Source organism: Tenrec ecaudatus, chromosome 7, assembly GCF_050624435.1.
Source record: "Tenrec ecaudatus isolate mTenEca1 chromosome 7, mTenEca1.hap1, whole genome shotgun sequence".
Lineage (NCBI taxonomy): Eukaryota > Metazoa > Chordata > Mammalia > Afrosoricida > Tenrecidae > Tenrec > Tenrec ecaudatus.
The window spans coordinates 51657256-51678479 of NC_134536.1; the positions used below are offsets into that span (position 1 = coordinate 51657256).

The following is a 21224-nucleotide window of genomic DNA, read 5'->3' on the forward strand; positions in this document are numbered from 1 at the left end:
ACACACACACACCTTCTCAGAGCTGCTTTATATATAACTTCAAACCTGCCTGGAAAAAGATGTGCAATTCTCAAATTTCTTCATCAAGGAAGACTAATGAGTTCCTACAATACACATACAATGTCTCCTTGGCTCTCTATTACTCTAGATAGACAGATAGATAGATAGATAGATAGATGATAGATAGATAGATAGATAGATAGATAGATAGATAGATAGATAGATAGATAGATAGATATACCCACATATGTATTTTTCAACTTGAGGGAATGAAATGACAGCATTCTATGTTTACTCAAATTCTCAAAATCATGAAATATGTAACTGATTTTTCAGGAGGAATGAAAATGAGCCAAAAAAAAAACAAAACAAAGATATGTTGTCAATGATTGAGGTAGCTCTCAAGCTATCCCATGACTCCAAATCTTGAAGTTGTGAAAGATCAAGATGGTAAATTTTGACCTCAGAGATTTCAATCGCACACACACACACACACACACACACACACACACACACAGTCAGCTTGTCTAATAGGTCATGTTGACTCACAGGGAAGAAGTTACGAAGAGCAATTCCTGCTCTCATGTCTGGTTGTCCTGCATGCTTCCACATCTCTCTGCATAAACTGTCTCATGAGATCTTCCACAATGTTAGCGTGCTAATTAGTGAAAACCTACAAGGGATTCAAAGAAACATATATTCTAGTCCCAAACCCATCCTCAGGTACTCTTTAGATGTGATGACATTCCTCCTTCAGACTCAGTTCATCCTCTGCACTCGAAGATATACAATTAGAAGGATGGGTCAAGTTCAGACCAATGGATACTTCAAAGAAATACACTTTATCTTGAGCTGAGATCTGGTTCCCTGTGGTTTATTCCTAGAGATTCTGCAGATCCTATGGAATGAGAGATAAGAAGCTTTTCCAAAAGATCATTAATCAATGGTTTATGATTACTTCTAGTGCTAGAAAGCTGTTAGCAATGACATCTAGTATTTCAACAGCCAAGTTTTGGCAGCTATTATTTTCTTTCGTATAAGAAAATTATTTGTATTTTACTAAGTGCTACCTCCCAATTCTGCTAATGTATTTTAAGTCTCCTAAGTATTACTCATAGAAATCCTGCTATTGTATTTTGTCTTTTCAATAAACTACAGGGTAATTGAATTGAAATGAACATGATTTTGTATATAAAAGAGATTAGTGCCTTTTATTGTTTCATCATGCATTTCAGGCTTTAATTATTTTTTTCCCATTTGTAAACAAATTTTCTTTCTCTTGAATATGTGGTGAGAAATGTATTTGCGAGATGTATCTAAAATCTCCAAGTAATACAGCGTTTGATGGAAGTGGGCGTGTCTCTCCTTCATGGTATACCTTTGCTCTCTGTAGCACCTTCTATAAATATCCACTCTCTGTAGCCTTTGCCCATCGTGAAAGGAATACTTCTGCAGCTCATTTTGTAATGAAGGGTATGGAATGTGACTGGACATGTCGGACCTCCTCTGGCATCCTTATTGCTATGAGGCAGGGGAAAGATAAGCCCTCCTTCTGTACTGATACCAGCATCAACTGTTGCTCCCACACCTCTCTACATCTCTGCGGGGACTGATGTGTTGCAGTGGGCATGCAGAACTCACAGGCAAGAGTCATGTTTAAGGGAAATTTGTTATGGAAGTGAACAGGTTATCAAACGTCACCAGCAATTAGTAATTATACAGTCATTGGTCTCCTTAGCCAGGAGCCAAGTCTCACTCTGGTTCTCAGCCTCTCAAGTGTATGGCTCCTTGACCTTTTCCTCTATTGGCCAGAAAGTCAACCCACCAAATGTTCTGTCCACACTCTTCAGCCAGATAAACAGAAATTTCCATTGAGTCCTAATCCATACTGAAGGCTGTACTTGATTTTCATCAGCAAGTGTTTCAAGTCTTCCTCACTTTCGCCAAGCCACGTTGCATCATCTGTATCACACAGGTTGTTATTAAGCCTTTCTCCAAACTAACGACACCTTCTTCATATAAATCAGCTCCTCTGATTCTTTGCTCAGTGTACAGTTTCAAAAACTATGAGAGGATAAAACCCTGGCATACACCGTTCCTGATTTTAAACCATGCTTTATTCACTTGTTTGGTTTGAACAACTGCCTCTCGACCCATGTACAAATTCCTCAGAAGCACAATGAAGTGGTCTGGAATTCCCGTTCTTCTCAAGGTTATCTGTAGGTTATGAGCCACACAGACAGATGCTTTGACATAGTCAATAAAACACAAGTGAACATCTTTCTTGTATTTCCTGGTAGCTCAGTTCTTCTGACATCAGTAATGACATCTTTGTTCCTCTTTTGAATTTGACCTGAACTGAATCTCTGACAATTCTCGGTCAAAACACTGTTGCAACTATTGTGGGATGGTCTTGAGGTAAATTTTACTTGATGGCGATATCAATAATATTGATGTACAGTTTGGGCATTTTTTGTGTGGCATCTTTCTTCAGAATGGGCATGAATATGGATCTCTTTCAGTCACTTGGCCAAGTAGGCGTCTTCCAAGTTCTCTGGCATCGATGAGTCCGTGATTCCAGTGCTTGTCAGCTGTTGAACTAGCCAGTTGATCATCAATTCCTAGGATTTTGTTTTAGGCTAATATTTTCAGTGCATCTTGTACTTCTGACTTGAGCACTATCGGTTCTTGTTCATATGCTGCTTCCTGGAAGGGTGGCCCGTCAACCAGTCCTGTATGGAACAGTGGATTTGTGTAGTCTTCCCAACCTTCTTGTGATGTTCCCCACAAAACTCACTAGTTTCCAATGAATCAATATTGCAACTCGAGGCTTAAGTTTATTAAGTTATTTCAGTTGAAGATATGTGGGATATGTTCCTCCTATTTGATTTTCTAACTCTATGGATGACACATTTCATTATAAAAGTTGACCTCATCTTCTTGAGCAGCTTTTTGAAATTTTCTATTCAGCTCTCTGACTTCATCATTTCTTCCATTTGCTTTAGCTTCTCTATGATTAAGATCGAGTTTCAGTGTCTTTTAGGACATTCATTTTGATATTTTCTCTCTTTTCAATGACTTTTTGCTTTATTCATGAATGATGTTCTTGTTGTCTTCCCACAATTCATCAGGCCTTCTAGTCAATGAATCAAGTGGGTTCTTTCAATCTTCTCCAAATTCAGGTGTCATAGATAAAAAGTCATATTTTAGCTCTCGTGGTCTTCTTTTCATTTTCTTCAGCTTTAATCTGAACTTGTACTGAACAATTGATAGTATGTTCCACAGTCAGCCTCTATCCTGGTTTTAGCTGCTAATATTGAACTTTTCCAGTATCCCTTCCCAAGACATATTCAATTTGATTTCTGTGCATACGGGGAAACCCATCTGAACATTTGCCTTTTGTGTTGTTGAAAAATAGGTATTTGCTATGAACAAGTCCTTGGTGTTGCCAAATTCTATCATTTGACACCCGGTTTCGTTTTAATCGCCACGCCTATATTTCCAACGTCTACACCTTCCTTTTGTGTTTCCAACCTTTGCACTGTAATCACGGCAACTTGGTAGTATGTCTGATCAATTTCAGATGAAGACATTTGTATAATTCTTCAATTTCTTCTTCACTTGCTTTGGTGATCAGTGCATAAATGTGAATGATAGTTTTCTTGATTGGATTCTTTAAAGGCAGACAGAGCTGTAATCCAATCAAACAACATTTACCTTCAAGATTCATTATGAAGTGTCTTTTTTTATAATGAATGCAACATTATTACCTTGAATGCATTATTCCAAGCATAGTAAATCATATGATTTTCTGATTCAAAATGGTCAATGTCAGTCCATTACAGGACACTAATGCCTAGCATCTTTATGCATTCAATTTAATTTTTATGACTACAAATATTCCTGGGTTCATACTGCACATATTTCAAGTTCAAATCATTAACCTATTTTTGCAGCTGTTTGTTCTTACTTTGAGTCCTGCTCCATCAGGAAACGGACATCCTGAAGACTCCACTCCCGCAGGCTTGACTTCCTTCCCATCACTCGGGTCAACTTCCTTCTAAGAAAGCAGACCCTCCTTATTCGCATTTCAGTACCTTCCAGCCCAGTGGCCCACTTGTGGCATTAGAATCTGACAGCGTATCAAAGCTACACATAAGGTTTCAATTTCTATTTCCTCCAAAGCGGGCAGCTGGCTTCTTCTTCACTGTCTGTTCTTAGTATGGAAGTTCTGCTGGAAACTGGGTGACCCTACTGTCATTTGAAATATCAGTAACATAGCTTCCAGCAGCACAAAAACCATCACAGTAAGACAAGCTGATGGACAAAGTAGTGGGGTGTGTCCTTTAAGGTCAAGCAATCCCCCATAATGTGACAATACGGTGTATTCACGTCCATAATGGATTAGCTACAACCAGCCAATTAGTTGTAAGAAGACTCGGGTGGAATATGATCCTCGATCCAATGGAAGGAAGGTGGCTAGGGGTATATGGCCTACTTCTACATAAATTGACACTATGGTAAAGCTTGTTTGGTTTTAGCTAGGCCTGGAGTCTGCATCTAGCTCATCTACCTCTGGTTCTTTAGACTTGAACCAATAGCCTGCCATATTACCGGCCAATCCCAAGGGTGACTCAATCAGGAGCGATATGACCTGCCTTTGGATCTGCTGAACTTGGATTCGACCATCGGTAGTCTGCCCATTTCAGACTCTTCCCTGTTTCTATGTTTGCCCACTTTTATTCAATGCTGTGAGCCATTTTCTTGATCTAGCTCTCTCTTTCACTTTCAATCTCTCTCTCCTCTCTCTCTCTTCTCTCTCTCATGTGTGTGTGTAAACACACCCACACCCCCCCACACACACACAAACACATAAGGTTGCCTATCAAAATATTCAAAGTTATGTCAAAGACATTTCTGTGATTTATTCTGGTTTTAAAGGGTTCAAATGAAGGGAGGTAAATCCCACACACTAGAAGTGAGATGGAGTCAATTAATATGGCCATCATTCCTTATGTGATGTATTCTAATGCTTCACGCTATGCCTGTGGCTATATTTCATTTTGGAGGGTGCTTTTTACTACAGTAAATGACAGAGTTAGCATAAGATTAAGATATGACTTTAGTTGAAGGTGTGAACCAAGTCATATCATTTGTTTGCATATAAGTGCTTGTCACTGGATTTTCTAACATCTAGAACCCTATGAGTTGGCATCAACTTGATGGTAGTGAGAGAACCCAAGCAATTACACTCAACTTCTATAAAATCTAGATGGACGCTTCACAAGGCTAATATCTTTCCTTCTCTGTTATTCAACATTAGATACTTTCACCCAAGATTCCTATCGCTTACATGACTCCAAAATTATTGCATTCCATTCAAGAAATAATATCTCAGCAGGACTTTTTTCTATGACTCCCTATCTTAGAATTAGAATTTAGATGCAAGTGCCTTTCATATAGACACACATTAACATGATTTTGGACTGAGCTGAAGTCAGACTTTTCTTGACAGGCAATAAATCTGATTTGGTTGATTGGTTTGACATGAGGTCTGACTTTGCAAAATATGTGAATGTTAAACACTTTTTGTAAGTTAGCTAATGCTTTAGTTTTATGATTTCAATGATAGCATACTTTAAGTACAGAAAGACTATTTTATTGGTGAATGTGCATTGAAATTAGTAATAGTTATTGAATATGCCTTGGTAAAAAACTCTCTTGGTATGCTCCTATAAATTGGAAAAGAAAATTTTAATGACATGGTGGCAAATCCTTTTGCAAATTGCAATAGAAATGGAAGGGAACTTAATTGAATTGTCAGCTGATAGATTATTTGAAATATTTGTATGATATAACACTAAATGAATCTTTGGCACATAACTTGGAAGGACTTCAAAGAATTGTGTAATGTCAATTACTCCAAACGAAATCCATTGCCATCAAGTTGATCGGACTAGTAACCCTATGGGGTTTTTTAGAGTTTCCCAGACTAAAACATCAGAAGAGCTCACAGCTTCGTCTTTCTAACATGGAATGTCTGGTAGGTTGAACCCACCTATCTTTCAGTTAGCTATCTATCTCCATCTCTCTCTCCATAACATTTCTGTCATTGGCCACCATCACACTGCTGCTCAGGACCACTGCAACCCACCAGCGCCCTCACCCAGGAGGTTCCCGCAGCCCATGGACCAGGTTACCATGGGTATTTCCGCTCAAGGTACACATCCCTCTTTTAAAATTCTGCTGAATGAAAAGAGGTGTTTTACCCCGTAGTGGGATTCAAATACTTTAACAGCTGTTTAATTGCTCTAATGATGATTTTAGCTTAAAAATGTTATATAGCCAAAGGTCGTTTATTATTTCATAAGTTAATTCTTAAATAAATACAATAAAAGAAGTACACAAAAGTAAATTATAAGAAAGAATTCTAAAATATGAATGAAAAATATTAAACTATACCTGGTGAAAGCAATAAAACTATAATTTAAGAAATTTCCATATTGCTTCTTGATTGATGTTCTTACTTGCAATATTGTTTTATCCAAGCATCATTGGCTGTGTGCTTCATCCTTAACCAGCTGTGCACTATAGAAGTAGGAGCCCATTCCTTTAGAGGTAGGTCAATTAGACAAGAGTCATTGCATCTGCTATCATAGAAAATGTCAGACAATTTCTCTTCTCTGATCATATTATTTTCATCGTTGAAAACGCCCTTACTGCTTCTGCTGAACTTATAGAAATTGCTTAAACAATAATTTTAGCTCTTTGAACATTTTTAGGAATTATGTAATTCGCTCATAGTGTCACATGGGAATTTGGGGCATAACACAAATCTGGTTGTCTGACACTTTTTCTCTTTGTGTTATATGTTTGTTTACTAAAGTAAGAAATGCAAGGTAATAAAAATGTATTATTTCATCAAAATATAATGAGTTTTATGAAATTCACTAATAAATACTACAGGCAAAGTTCTGTTTATTTTTTATACTTGTGGATGAAATGAACATTATTATGGGTGTTTAGAATCTGCTGTCATGCAGATGAAAATAACAAAGAGTAAGGGATGTAAATTTGAGATTTCTATATTGGGCTGCTGCCTAGCTGTCCATATTAGTTAGAATCCTGATTATAAGTGCCATTTTAACAACTAGTTCACTGAAATCAACATCTACAAAAAATTATTGATTGGTTTTCCCAGGCTGGTGCAAAATGGCTGAATCCCAACCACCGCTGTTACCCAACTCTTTGTGTTGTTATCTCAGGGTGAACTTTCTGACCCTTCCTAACTTTCTATCTACAGGACTATGCAGGGGGCTGGGAAAAGTGGTAGGGAAAGCAGTTTGATTTCAATGCTGTACCTCTTTGGGAACTTAGCTAATGTTAGGCATCTTCTATCTCCTAACTTTTCCATGAGTTTTCATCTGAAAGCCAAGACCCATATTTGTGCTGCTGGGTGTTTCAATTGGGCTTTTCTGCCAGAAATATCTTTTGACAACTTGAGAGATGTATCATTTTCCTCTGACGTACATGCGATGACAAGAGAGTTTTTGTAGTGCAAAAAGGTGTGTAAAAAAGATCGTTGCACAATTTAAGATTTGGTGGTTGTCTCTTATTTTTCTTGGTTTCCGTTTGGGCTTTGTGGACTATTCCTCAGATGAAAAGGCTTTATCAACAATGCAAACTATTCCGTGTGCCTGCTGGATGATGAAGGGACAAACCCTAGAAATGTTCTTGATAATTTGTTGGTGAGTGCACCCTGACAGGAAACCAACAAAACGCATGCTCCGTGGTAGACCTTGGGGAAGTTGCAAGGAAACAGTGGGTGGAAGAATGGCGTAGTTCAGATAAAGCTATTCTACATGGCGAAGTGCAACTCCCCTCGTCTACACCAGAGATCGTGGCAGCTCTTGGAATTGGGTTTGCTTGTTCCAGCGAGAATGGAATGGTTTTAGTGCAAGAAATGGGTGCATCTCCAGAAAATATTGTTCCCAGAAGTCCCTGAAAGCAAGTGTTTCTGATAAATATGCAGCAAAAGATGGCGTGAATTAACATGTGACTATGATATTAAACTCAAGAAAATTGCGTGTACTTATTCACATACCAAAGTCTTACTGCATATTGGTACAGAAGATAATATTGGAGGCAAAGAGACCTACTATGCAAATTACTGTGCTTGAATGTCATGCTTTCAGTACTTGCAAAGAATCTCAAGTGCATATCCATGCTCTATCTGATGCTCCATGTGCATTGATATGGCTGGAAAACGTGGCTTCATGATGAACATGTTGCGTGTTGGTGGAGATTTCACAGGAATTGAATTTCAATTGGAAGAAGTTAAACCTGTTAGCAGCTCTTTGTTGGATGTCTACTTTCCTGAAGGATCTGGCATTAAGATAAGCTCAGACCTCGGTAGCTATTATGGGTCTTTGGCATTTACAATTGCAGTTACTATCATTGAAAAGAAAGTTGTTGAAAATTATAAATTTCACTGTGGAATATAAAAAACCTGGCGTGATGAACCAGTTTTTATGTATTATATGAATGATTGTATTTATGGTTCATTTGCAATTGAACTATCTGAGGACTTAAGATCTTCTCCAGGAATACAAGGATGACGGGACTTTGAGGTCTGTCCTGTGTTGAGCTTGATCACATTGGGGAGAACTCTTTTTCCTGAGCTACATATGGAAGATTGGCTTATCTTTGCTAACAAGGGAACAGATTCTTTTCATGAACCATCTGCTTTTAATGATTTTCATAGACATGTTATTTAGTGATTGATATGAGATGCAAGACACTTGGAATTTCTTCAGAAACAATGATGAACTTCATCATGCCTTCTTGCATTCACTTGAACCAAGAAGACAGCTCTTTCACATTAAGCTTGTCAGCATTCCTGTGTGTGTGTGTGTGTGTGAGAGAGAGAGAGAGAGAGAGAGAGAGAGAGAGAGAGGTGGGGGCGCGGGGTGGAGTGGAATGAACAATTTTATTTTGTTAATTCTCTTGAAAACCAAAACTATGTGTAATAGCTATTTGGGACCAGACAAAATCTTCCTTCCATTAGAATTCCCTAGAATAAATAGTAGATTTAGATAATGCATCCAGATTTAAATTTACCAGTTTGCCATAGCCCTAAGCATTTAAACTAAAATATGTAACAAAATGGAATTGAGGTCACCATTAAGCCATTTATATACAGGTGCACAGTTTTCATACTGAGAATTTGTGTTAAAAAATCCTGAAAAGTTAATATCTTTCACCCAGATATCTCCTGTTGGTGGAAGACCAGAAACAACATGACTTCATTGGATACATTTAGTCTAATTGGATTATTAAACTTGTGTTCTGAATTATAATTTAATAAGTATAAAAGTGCATCACAGTGTTGTGTTTGACCTACTGTAACCTTCGTCTGATTGCAATACATGGTTGTGTTAATAATATTGAGAATAGTTTATTTGTTGTTGATAAAATGCCGAGCAGAAGATACATCAATTTAACAATTTCCACATGAAAAATTCAGGGATATTGATTACATTCTTCAAGGAATGTACTGTCCTCACTCTCTTTTTCCAAATTACTCCTCCCTCATTCTCATATACTCATTGCTCCCAAATTTCCCATTTAAACTTTCAAGTTCTGTTTGAAACAGCACAATACTCAAGGAACACATTCTTTACTAATTAAGTTATTGTTTGTTTTTAAGAAGGCTTGAGATAATTTTCCTGATGTAATGCTTGAAAATTATCCTAGGGCAATAATATGCTGTTTTGATACATTGGGTTCCACTAATACTTATCGTGAAACTCAGTCTAGGACAAGTTTTTAACACTTTAATGTGTTTTTATTTTCAAAATCCCAGTGAACAAAAGAAATAAAAATAACTAAAATTTCATTTATGTACATATTTTTGCTACAGATAAATATGGTAAGTGATTGATGAAAGACACAAAAGTATAAGATACACTGTTTAAGAGTAAAACTATGGGAGCAATATAATGGAAATATTCATTCAAAGAAAATACAAAACAAATTTTCTAGCTGTGAAATAAAGATCTTACTTATGCATTATTAGATATATTTTGACAAAGGTGTCTGAAATCACAGAATTTCAGAACTGGAAGGGAAATTGAAAGTCAGTGGTTACAGTGATCTTCACACTTATTTGTGTGCATTATCCAAATAAACTTGACTAATTGCGTCATTTCTAAAACATTAAATTAACTTATAAACTTGTTCCATCCTGAGTTTTAATCATTACAAGGCTGTAATTTTAACCCACTGTAAATATTGGCATTTCAAGTTAACTATACCATGAATTACCCTTTGAAATAGAACCAGTAGGAATCTAGCACCATAGCTCTTTGGTGCTTCCACCCTCCAATTCCTTCATCTTTGTGTTTGTGCTTCTGCAGCCTCCTTTCTCTTTTCTTCATTTGCATCATCTTTCTGAAACCTTACCACTGACACAAGGAAAGGGATTAGGGATTTCCATAAAGCCAATATTTATCCCAAACTAATTTTTACACCTATGTATTTTTTAAATCATAGACAACTTTCATAGACTATATAAAATTCATCCGGTGTTACTGGGGGGTGGTCAATTCCAATTTACAGTGGCACAGTGTGGAATTGCTCTATAGTAATAATCTCCACCCTTTCCAATTCTGGTGCTAACTATGTGCTTGCACTTACCTGTGTTTCTCTATATTACCTACCTTCATCATACTCAGCACATAGTAGGTGTGAAACAAGTAATAACCATCATATTAAGTATTAACTATTTCATGGGAGCTGACTGCTCCTGTGAAAATTTACAGACTCATAAATCTACAGAGCAGTTCTCCTAGGTCTCTGAGGGTCTCTCTGAGTAGGAATTGACTTGAGGGCATTGTGTTTCTTTTTTTTCAGCATTGGTATAATACATTTTCAGATAATAATTTCAAGTACATTTTATTATTAAGCTCAAAAGCATTGTTTTAGAAGTATCAAAAATTAAATACTGTTTCTGAGTTATATTCCTGATATCTTTTCTTAATAATCATTGTGAGTTTTCTAATCTTTTAAATTTTCATATGGATGTTTTTTTCTCTCCATTGAGCATGGCTACTGACCAGATAGTCAGAACTCAGGTTTTATCTCCAGGAATAAGAGAATTACATATTTCGGTATTTTCACTTTATAGCTAAAATGTTATCACACAGTGATCTTTACCTGCTCTGGATTACATGGCAGTTAGGGAAAAGCTAGTATTAGGGCCTGGTTATAATTTAAGATGGATTTTTAACTCTCTGTGCTAGAAAATAAGGAACTCACCACTGCTCGTTCTCCTGTGCCTCTACCTGTCAACTTCTGTCCTTATAGAGCATTGCTTTTATTTCGCCAAAGCTTATGCTTATGGCTTATTATAAATATAATTAATTCATTTATAAATATGAAAATCTATTGGTATAATTATACAGATATTCTTTAGAACCAAATACATTGATTTGTTATGATTCAGAATTTGCTCAGAACCTGTGGGAGTCAGTTTTTATAGCGATAGGGAAAATGCAAAAGGAAATGTGATTTTATCATTTTAACCTGAGCTTCTTGAGAGACAATATTTAAATATTATCTTCAAATCAGTTTTTATTTCATACCCTCTCACTTGTTCAATTGTTTCATCTATTTATATTTCTTCTGATTCTTTGTTTGCTCTTCACTGAGTGTCGGATGTTTTCATTTCTCCTTCATATTATTCCACCTCCTTCTCCGTGCTTCTGCTTCTTTCTCTGCTTCCCCTTCTGCTATCCCGTTGACAAAATAAATGTCTGTGTTCTTGTTCAAATAACTAAGTCTTTTTTGTACTCAGTTGGTAAAAGATGTTGGGGAGCCTTTTTATTTCTCTTTCAAAGCAAACTTCTACTGCCATCTTTTCTGAGCCTGGTGTACATTCTTCCATCCTGGTATTTTTTTGTGTAGTATTCCAAGTTAATTTCATGGTTTTTTTGGTTGCACAATGTCTTAGTTTCCCTTTATGTTTTTCTGGAGTATATTTCTTAGTAATTTTTAAATTACTGAGAAGTTAAACTTCTAAAGTCTTGCCTTTCTGAAAATGTTCCCATTTTACCTTCACATGTGCTTAAAAATCTAAAGGAGATAAGATTCCTATATTCAAAAACAAATTGCTCAGAATTTTAAATCTTTGTGTTCTTGTATATTGTGGGTTAGAAATCTGATATCTTCCTCATACTCATCATTGTTTTTCATATTCCCTTTATTTAAAGGTCTTTCTATATTCATTTTCATTGTGAACTTTCATTAAGATGGATCTAAAATCAGTGTGGTTCTATTTAGTCTAGTAAAAGTTATTTTCTATCCCTGTGGAGACTTTTCATAAAACATGTTAAATTAATTCCTCTCTTTCATTGCCCTTATTCTTTACTTTATGTAAATATTATTTTTAAAATATTGGACTTTCTAGAATGCCTTTCATACCTTTCATGCTTTTTATGATTAGTTTTCTACTTTCTGAACTATTTTCAAAATCTCTTTCCAACCCATCTATTTGTTGTATTATTGATGATACTTTTCTAATTTGTTCTTTACACAGCAGCCAGTTTTTACTCTATAGGTGAGATTCATTTTCTGAAATACTCAAAAATATACTTTCAACTCTAAATCTCTGTCATTGAGTTGATTCCTACGCATAATGGCCCTTTAGAATGGGGTAGAACTGGCCCTTGTGCTTTTCTGAGACTTTAGTTCTTTGCTGTTGTAAGCGGGCAGGACTGAGTTAGTTCTGACCCACAGTGACCCAATGCACAGAGAACAAAACACTGCCCGGTTCTGTGCTATCCTCTAGCCTTCTTATGCTTGAGAGCATTAGTGGAGCTACAGTGACAATCCATCTCCTTGAGGGCGTGCCTCTTTTTCACTGTCCCTCTGCTTCACCAAACACGATGGCCTTCTCAAGGAACTGGTCTCTCCTGACATGTCAAAGTATTAAGACAAGTCTTCCCCTCCTTGCCACTAAGGAGTAGTCTCATCTTCCCTCCTCCAGCACAGATCCATTTGTACTTTTAGCAGTCCATAGTAAATTCTATGTTCCTTTTAGTACTACAATTCAAATGCATTGATTCTTCCTTGGTCTCCTTTAGTCAATGTCCAACTTTTACATGAACATGAAGCAACTGAAAATATTACGACTTGGAAAGGCTCACCTTCATCCTCAAAGTTGCATACACGAAAGATGTCTTGTGCAGCAAATTTACCTACCACAATGTGTCTGTCGATCTTGTGCCTGCTATTCCGATGAGCATTCATTCTGGATCCAAGTTAGACAAAATCCTTGACAACTTTAAACTTCTCTTCATTTATCATGATGTTATCGTGGGGTCAATTTGTGAGGATTTCTTTACATTGAGTCATAATCCATACTGAAGGCTGCAATCCTTAATCATCATCAGCAAGTGCTTCAAGTCCTCCTCACTTTCAGCAAGCAAGGTTGTGTTGTCTGCATATTTCAGGTTTTTAATAAGCCTTCCTTTGACCCTGATGCTGTATTCTTCTTCGTCATGTAATCCAGCTTCTCTAGTGATCTTCTCAGCATACCTATTGTATAAATGTGGTGAGAGGACACACTAGTGCTCATTGTGAGCCATGCAATATTCCCTTGTTCCATCACACAACTGCCTCTTGATCTGTACAAGCTCTGCATAAGCACAATCAAGTATTCTGGAATTCCCATTTTTCTTAAGGACATCCATAATTTGCTATATCCACACAATCTATGCCTTGGCCTAGTCAATAAAAGCAAGCAAACAAATAAACCTACTTCCAGTACTCTCTTCTTTGAGTCACGATCCATCGGTATCAGCAATGATAACCCTCGATGCACGTACTCATCTGAATCTGGTTGGAATCTTTGGCAGCTCCTTGTCGATGTACTGCTGAAACCGTTGTTGGTAGATTGTCAGCAAAATTGTATTTGCATGCTACACCAATGATATTGTTCTTTAATTTGAGAATTATTTTGGATAGCTTTCATTGAAATGGGTACAAATATGATTTCTTCAAGTCAGTTGGTCCAGTAGCTGCCTTCCAAAGTTTCGATATATATATATATATATATATATATATATATATATATATATATATATATATATATATATATATATATATATGTGTTTCCAGGGCTTCTTCAGCTTGTTGGAACATTTCCAGTGTTGTTCCGTCAATTCCTGAATACCTGGCTACTTCATTCAGTCAGGTTAAACTTTTACTGTTAGCTACCTGGGTTTTTGCTCATATGTTACCTCCTGAAATGGTTGTCGACTGGTTCTTTTTGGTACAATGACTCGGTGGATTCTTTCCATATTTCTGTGATGCTTCGTGTATCCTTCAAGGTTTCTGTTTAGCTCTTTGACTTCACAATACATTACATGTGCCTTAGCTTTGATTACTCTTTGATTAAGAGTAAGTTTCAGAGTCTTCTCTGACATCCCCTTTGATCCTTTCTCTCCCTTTCTTTCTTGTTTGTTTTCAGTGCCCTTTGTTTTCTTTGTAAACAAAGTCCCTGATGTCCTCCCACAGCTCATCAGGTCTCCTGTCTTGAAGGTTCACTGCATCAAACCTGTTCTTGAGATGGTCTCCAATTTCAAGTGGGTTATACGGAAAGTAGAATTTTGACTCTCGTGAACTTGTTTTAATTTTTCTTAACTTCCACCTGAACTTTCATATTAGTAGTTGATGGGCTGTTCCGCAGTCAGTCCTTGGCCTGGTTTTAGCTGCTGATATGGAGCTTCCCCATTGCCTCTTCACACATAGGCTGTTCGTTTTATTTCTGTGCATTCCATCTGGAAAAGTCCATGCACATAGTCGACATTTGTGTTGTTGAAAAGAGGTATTTGCTGTGGACAAGTTGTTCGCCTTGCAAAGTTCTGTCTTGCCATCTCCAGTTTCATTTTTATCACCAAGATTATATTTTCCAACTAAGGTTTTTCCTCTTTATTTCTAAATTTTGTATTCATGTCTCCATTAATTATCATTGTATCTTGATTGCTTGTTGGAACAATTTCAGACAGAAAATGTAGGTTGAATCTTCATCACTGGTTTTAGTGGTTGGTGCATAATTTAAATAAGAGTTGTCTTGATTAGATTTTCCACACTGCAAAGAAACATAATCCTATTATAGAGAACATTGTACTTCAAGATGGATTTGAAATGTTCTTTTTGTCGATGAAGGCAATGCCATTCTTCTTGATTGTGCCATCCTCTGCAAAGGAAACCGTATGATTTTCTGGTCCAGAATGGCCAGTACCACTCTATTTCAGCTCACCAACACCTAAGATATTGATCTTGATCCGTCATCTCATTATTTACTGGATTCATATTTCCTCAAGCCCAAGTGCTGATTATTAGCTTTTTGAAGTTGTTTCTTCTCATTTGGACTCATGCCTAGTTATTAACCGAATTCTCCAAAGGCTTTCCTCCCACAGATGTTCACAGCTGACTTTACTTTGAGAAAGCGGGTCTTCCTCCATGATATTCCACGTGCCTTCCGAGATGACAGGGTCATCTTCTAGCCCTGTCTCTCACAATGTTTTGCTTCTATTCGCTAGGCTTTCAGAATTTCACAGTGTTTGATACCATGAATAAGGTTTTAAAAGTTTAATTCGAATGGAGTGGACAGATGATGCCTTCTTTGTAGTCTTTTCAGAGGCTTAAAGTTCTGTGGAAACTTGCTCAGTTTGGGTGACCCTGCTGATATTTGGGATACCAGGGGCACAGCTTCCAAAGTCACAGCAACACACAAGCCACCACAGTGCAACAAACTGACAGATTTTTAGTTTCTAAGTAAGTAAAACCCAGAAGAGTAATTGGATGATAATATCATAGTATATTTAATTAACAATAAAATAGAATAATTTCAAAATTAAAACATCTGTTGTTATATACATACATCTGTGGTGGTTTAGTGAGTTAGATGTAAAGGTAGATGAACTAAAAAATCAAACTCACCAGTGATTCTGTAGGGGCAAAAATGAGGCATTCTGCTCCTATACAGCTTCATAGTCACAGAACCCCCAGGGACAGTTTGACTCTATTCTCAAAGTTGGCTATCAAGCCCATGGCAGAGATTATTTTATACATTAAGTCAATTCTGGGTCACAATCATGATTTTAGATGACAAATAATATTTATATGTATACGATGACAATATGGATGGATTTCCATATTTATAAACATTAATGAATTATATTCCCCCTAAATAAGACTTTTATCACTTTATGTCAGCAAATACATCTTGTTGGTTCACCGAAAGCTATAATCTCAGAGATCTCGGCCATCAGTAATTATTTTGCTACTATCTAACCCCATGATTGCACGTCACTTTAATTTTTCCTTTTGATGCAAGCACTTCCCTTTTTCAAAATTTACAAGTGAATTTCATGCTCTTTTCAATCAAGAAATGAGATTTAATCTTCCTACTAAATATGGGTAATGCCCACAAATAAGAAAAATTTATTATTCTTCCAATTGGCCACACAATCTGTTTTTATATCTTGGAAATAACAAGAAAGATCAAGATTATTGAATATTTATCGGCAATTGAAGGAAAACATAATAACATAACTATGCCATATGGTTTGCAAACACCGAGAAATCCATGATCTCATTTGAGTCTGACTTAGTCTGGAAGATAAAAATAGCAAAGTAACTCTGTCTTTGCAGATGGGAAAGAGGGCAGCAGAGGGTGCAGAAGCGGGAACTACAATCTACTCTAGGATGCCAGATCCCCATCCCATCTCCATGTTCCTTAGCTTCCCACTCCTAAATTTTACTTTATATTTTCTAATGTCTGCATTAATGCCAGTCAGTGTCTATTTGCTACCAGTCTTGTTATGCAAAATTCTTTTTACTTATTCAGTAAATATTCATGAGCTCTTGCCATATGTGAAACTTTGGGCTAAATAATAAGGCTATCATGCCACAAAACAACAACAAAATGTAGTCCCAACTGTTATCATATTTGACCTATAGAAAAGTGTGACATTTATGAAATAATTAGAAAATCAAATAAATATAAGTAGGTTAAATACTACAGAACTGAAACACCAGAGCCTAGATGCTGTACTTGGGATATTTGACCTAGGCAGAGGGATTGATGAAGGCTTTTCTGAAAATAGGGCAAATATGTTTAGATTTGAACAATGATTCAGAGTTACTATGTGGACAGAAAACATGCAGAGAGATCTTTCACAAGAAGACATTTGAGAACAAATAGAAAGTAAGAAAAGAAGCACAGTTCTAATGGAATCATGAAACTGACATGGAGACTGTAATTTCGCATGAAACCTGAATAAATAAAATGGCCAGACTGTGCAGTGTTAAAGAACTGATGTGAAAACATCTTTATTTGCACTGAAAGAATAGCAGGAATTCATGATTCCATTTATATGAAGTACCCAGAATAGTTAAATCCATTGAAGCAAAATAGATTAGTGGTTGTCCGAGGATGAGACATGAAAAGAATGCAGAATGACTGCTAATGGAAGTAGGGTTTCTTTGGGGCTGACAAAAATACTCTGCATTAGATAGTAGTAATGGTTTGCCATTTTTTAAATGTTTATAACCACCAACAATGAATTATATCCATGTTAAAAGAATTAATGCTGTATGTGAGTTGCATTTTAAACATCTATTACTTAAAAACATTAAAAAGGAAAGTATGAATACATTTTCAAGGTAACTTTTCTTGACCAGACTAGAGTTCCTCAAGGATCACTGTGACTTCACTTTGAGATATTAATAATCAAGTTAAATTTTTTTAGAAAGGAAAATCAATAAGACTTAGTGATCATTTTAGTATGTGCATCAACTAAAAAGAAGATGCCAAAGGATGGCTTAGTTTTTGACTTGAACAAAGACAAGGATGTTGTCACCATTCACCAGCGTTTCAGAAATTAGAGCAACATGAAATATTGAGTGGAAGGAGGTAAACATCAAGTTCAGCCTTTTAATATATTCAACTTGAAGGTCCTTTGAGAAAAATAAAATGAAAATTATATATAAGTCTGGAGCTCAGAATCAAGTTCTTAATAATGAACCAGTTTATGAGTTTGCTCCTTGCAGATTAAAATCATAGTCATGCATCTAAGTACAGTCATGTTGAGCAGAATATAGCCTAAAAGGAGAGGGCATAGGACCCATACTCGAAAGGTGAACCCTTTTCCCCAAGTAGGAAGCACAATTACATGTTGGTAATGAGAAAATAAAACAGAAGCCAAAAAAGCAGGGATAAATCAGAGTGGCTATTTTTGAAGTCAGGGATAATATTTCAAAAAGAGGAATGTATCCCAATGTAGAACGAGAAGTTAAGAGAAGGATCAGACCTACCTGCGCTGAGAGGCCAAAGAGCGATCATAGCATCGCTAACAGTGGTTTCATTTGTGCAATGATAACACCAAATCCAGGTTGCAGCAGGTTAGGAGTGAATGACCAATACAGAAAGAAAGAGCTAGCAATAAAAAGAGTTTGCTGTGTTTGCTGCTATTTCTTAAAGTAATTTGAGGAGAAGTGAGATAGATCAATACCTACAATATATAGTGGATAGAATATTTGTTATTATTTATATTTCATTGTGCTATTCTGGAGAATACTTTAAAGATAGTGAAATATATTTATCTTAGTGATAAAAATGGAAACAACACAAGAAAAAAGAAAGATTAATCCACAATACAGGTTTTCTGAGAACATGGGAAGGACAGACTCAAAAGCCCAGATGGAAAAAGAAAATTAGACCTGGCAAAGGAGGGAGGGAGACAGCTTCACTAACTGGCTGTCAGACAGCCTGGAAGTGTGGTATGTGCTAAAGTGCTGGCTCCACCTGATCTCACAGTTTGGTCTTTAAGTAGATCTGAGGGAAACTGAGTAGGACAAGGAAGGTGAAAGGAAAGCCACAGAGGGTTATTAAAGGTATTATAATAATAATAGAGAGCAAATTATCACATGAAAAGAAATTGAGATAATCAAGAAAAAGAGAAGAAAATAAAAATGAGATGATAGATAAGATACCTCTTTCCACTGTCTCCAGCACTGCTTAGCTACCTACGCTGATCCAAACATGCTGTGGATATTAAAAATAGCTGGTGTTTCAGGCTAAGGTTTTATTCAGTTGCTTATAAAAAGTGATAGACAAGGGAGTTTAAGATATTTAGCATATTAATAAATGATGAAATAACAACTAAATAATATGGAAATATTTTTATCTTCCATTCATTAATTTTCCCCTATATTCAATAGTAATTATGTCACATTTTTTAGTTTCCTTTATGGATTGTGGGTATTGATTTTTGTTTGTTTGTTCGTTGTTTATAAACAGCCTTCAAATGTAAATAGATCATCTGATTTTTCTGTGCAGGCTTAATGTTTTTGAACTTTAAAGATATTACAAAGTGAAAACTATAGGCAGTTTAGGAAAACTCGCTGACCACAGAGAGAACTGAAGTCTAAACTTAGCTTTTTCATAATTTATAACTTGTTTTAATCGTCTTTCCACAGCTAGGAGCTGACAGCGAGGGATTCCCAAGGTCTCTGACGCGCCTTTCAAGATTCAGTAGAGCATCACCTTTTATGGATCTATCTCTGCTTCCTCCTTACATTATTTTTACATCAGTTCCCACAATACCAAATGGAACACCATCACAACCCGCACACTATTGAGTTGAATTTTCCTTGTGTAACCTCTCTACTGGTTTCTGAATTCTGTGAAAGCACAGATATGTTCTTTTTGAATTTTATTCAGTTGTTGGCCCATGTTAAGACCTCAATCAATATGTGTAATTTTCAAGCAAGTGTCTAAATTTATTAGAGTAGAACCCTGGACGTTGATGCTAATCAATTCTAGAAGGAGAGTCGAGATGTGACGCAGACGTGTTCCAAATAAATTTTTCCCCTAATAACTGAAAATGGATTCATCTGTTCTTGACCACCAAGTTTAAAGGTTATACGCTAACCTTGCCTTTTTATACAAAACATGGCACAGAATATTTCAAGGTAAATAAGTTCAGAGTTAAGTAATATAATTTAAATAAGAAACACAACGTTTAACAAGGTTTGAACAACTGCAGTCAAGCCCATACCTTGAGATGGATGAGGATCTGGATCTGCGGACCCGGATGTGGAGAGGAGGATGGAGCAAGTCTTTGTTCCGAAGGGGAATTCCCTTCCATCAAATCAACTGGTAGCTGCTTATCAGGAGTTTTTTGTTGCTTTTTTTTCCTTCTTTGACCTTATTCACTCAGACCTGCCTGACTTTCTCTAAAAAAATCTGTGTAATGCAGTCTGCTGTTGGTGTTTCCTTAACTGTTTTTTAAAAGAATTTTACTAAATTATCAACAATATTGATAAGTTGGTTAACCAGTTCCTTATTATGATGATTCCTTTCAAAAAAACTCTTTCTTAGGACCCATATTTTTTATCTAAAAGCAGTACAAGAAGCCAAAAAATTAAAGAAGATTATAGCAAAACGCTTGGAATACAGCTCCAAAGGGTTTAAACAACGGCACTAACAGCAGCAACCGGAAACACAAACTGATTTTGTTTATAAAAATCACGCCCGTCGGGTCGGGCTGCAGTGATTTGTTCCAGCTGTGATGGGCCAAATGTTTCGACATTTCGCATCCAAATCCAATTATGTTGAGGACTGATGCGGACGAGTACTGGAGTTCTACTGTACTTGTAGCAAACTGTTGCCATGATAACCCAATGTAAAATAACAATAACAACAACCAAAGACTTATTGGGGGCTCACAAGAAGGACAAGCAGCTCCTTGCTATTACGCTATATACACTTTGCAGAGTTTCCCTGGCTAACCTGAGGCAAAGCTCTTCTGCAACTCCTTAAAAAAATCAACATTTCACTCTGATCACCGAGGTACACCTAACTCAAGTCACAGATTTTCAAGCACTTCATATAGATTCTGAAGCTAGATAATGTAAAATGCAGAAAAAATATGTATTCAAATTGTTGTGTTGGCAAAGAATATTGAAAATACCAGAGGCTTCCAGAAGAATGAGCGAACCAGAAGAAATGAAAAGAAATTAGATTAGAATGCGTGCATAGAAAAGAGGATGATTTTTAGGCAAGATTTTAAGACCCCGGATGTCATTCTTCCTGGTATCTGCATTTTCACCACACTTTTCTACAGCACCCATATCTTCAGTGATTATTT

The 21224-nt window shown here is 36.4% G+C and overlaps 1 pseudogene; it reads left to right on the forward strand.

Moving 5' to 3' along the window:
- Nucleotides 1–1310: 1310 nt before the first annotated feature.
- Nucleotides 1311–20561, forward strand: LOC142452366 (antizyme inhibitor 1-like; annotated as a pseudogene).
- Nucleotides 20562–21224: the final 663 nt, after the last annotated feature.